This window comes from Priapulus caudatus, unplaced genomic scaffold (assembly GCF_000485595.1).
Source record: "Priapulus caudatus unplaced genomic scaffold, Priapulus_caudatus-5.0.1 Scaffold134, whole genome shotgun sequence".
NCBI lineage: Eukaryota > Metazoa > Priapulida > Priapulimorpha > Priapulimorphida > Priapulidae > Priapulus > Priapulus caudatus.
Genome location: NW_014577195.1, coordinates 57077 through 59513, shown reverse-complemented (window position 1 = coordinate 59513; position 2437 = coordinate 57077).

The window sequence follows — 2437 nt, the reverse complement described above, 5'->3', positions numbered from 1 at the left end:
TTTTTGGCATTTCCGGGGCTCTTTTTGGCATTTCGGGGGCTAAATCGCCCTGAGCCCCGTGTATTTTTTTCACTGTATCCAATCAATAAAAATATCACATGACACACAAAATTTGACGTCCATTGGATGGCTATTTTTGATGTCATGTGACAGCGGCGCTGTACGCAGTGTTTCTGTATGTTTTGCTCAGCTGTGTGCTGTGTCGGGTGGCGTGTGTGCGCTTGCTCGCCGAGCAGAACACAAAACGCTGGAAAACAAAATTTCCCGTTTTGCTCGGGTGTGTGCGCTAGGCTTAACCCTAACCCTAACCCTAACTCTAACCCTAACCCTAACCCTAACCCTAACCATATCAGCTAGATAGTTACCAGGGTACGTTCCGGCAGTAACCTAGCTGGGGGACATAGACCCTATGAGCATCACGCAGGCGAGTAGGACAATGCTCAAAGTTCTAATTACAGGATGGTTGTTACTGTTAGGTGTATGAATCAGCTGCTTACAGTTACAGTGCATAATTTGCATAATTCTGGTATCTTATTCACGAGCGAATTTTGTGGAAAAACATCCCTGGTTTTAGTCTATTATTTTCAACTAACGGACAGATACGATTCCTGTGGCTCTAAGAGTATTTGATTTTAAAAGGAAATTTTAGGAATCACCTAACATCAGTTAGGTTCAGTTCAGTTAGTTAGCCGTGTTTCCGTTTCCGTTTTCCGTTAGTCTATCCTGTGTTTGGGTTACATTATGGACGTGGATATTCGTCCGAGCATCGGACACCTGTTCGTATGCGCTATTCGTCCGAGCAGTTGTATCGTTGTTCATGTTGTATTACATAAATGTAATATAATGCTAGTCTAGGGAGGTGCATACTACCTAACCACGCCTACTCTCTAACCCTAACCCTAATCCTACACCCAACCCTAACCCTAACAATAACTATAAACCGACTCGGTTCGCTTATATACGCGAGTGATACGACCAAACACTATCTATGGTGCATAACCACATACGCAAACGCATGTATGCAGGGGCGTCACAGCCGTATAGGGCTGCCGTAGCAAAATGCTACGGGCCCCCAGCCTAAAGGACAAAAAATCATAAATCTAAAGGGTAAATAGCATTTTAGAGCGTCTAGATTAAAAAATTGTCTGATTATTTTTTTAATTGATTTTATTTGAATTGAATTATTTTCTAAATTGATCTTTTAAAAAGATCCCCTCTTCACACTTCCTACCTCCGGCACTCGTGCCGTGCGCCTGCGGCATGCTACATGAACAGCGCATGCGCAACAACCAGGGCTGCCAACTCTCACGCATTGACCGTGAGACTGATCTTGCATTTTGACCAAATCTCACGCTCTCACGCTGATCTTACAATATCTCACGCACAGCAAAAAAATGCTGAGATATCTCACGCATAAATATATATTTCTTCATGAATAAAACGCTGAAATATCTCACGCACAGCAAAAAAAATCTTACAATATCTGAAAACAGTCACTTTAGTATGCACCAAATTGCACAAATTGAAGTTATAAAATGCAAAAGCTCCCTACCATGGGAGGGGAAAAACCCCCCTCCCACGCCCACCCCCGCTCGGTCGCTTCGCTCCCTCGCATCTCACTCTCACCTATCACCCAATGTTGGCAGCCCTGAACAACTGCTCGGACGAATAGCGCATACGAACAGCGATGCTCGGACGAATATCCACGTCGTTACATTATTGTATCTAGTACAAACGTAGAACTGTCAAAACAAAGTTAGACTCAGAGCATGATAAACCACAGGCACTTGGAGCGTTTCAATAAAATATATTGCTAAATAAATACGAAATCTATTTACTACCAAAGTCTCTACTCTCTTTCACCTATTATTGCCGACAATTTGCTGTAAATGCCGTCCAAATGCTCATCTAGCTGGCAGATGAGTATCGCTAAAGGGGTCGTTGTCGTATCAGGTACTACAGATACACAAAGTACACAAGTACACAAGTACACAATTAAGTATACACAAAGTGTACCAGACTTGTACTACAGAAGTGTACCCTAACCCTAACCCTAACCCTAGCCCTAACCCTAACCCTAACCCTAACCCTAACCCTAACCCTAGCCCTAACCCTAACCCTAACACTAACCCTAAACATATACCTCATATAAAAATATGAACATAATACTAAACAACCTAAAACTACCTCGGGTACATATATCGATCTGTAGTACCTGATACGACAACGACCCCATCTGCATGAGTATCATGACATGCTTATTATATCTGCAATACACTGTCACACGCTGGCCGCCGCACGCTAGCCCGACCAGGCTGTGCGACGGATTGTCTATTCTAACCCTAGCAATACCGTTTCTTGGAGCTAGCCGCACGCTAGCTAGCTGCTGCACTACAGGGTTCTCCGCAGGATGAAATTCAAACAGGGGGGAGGGGAG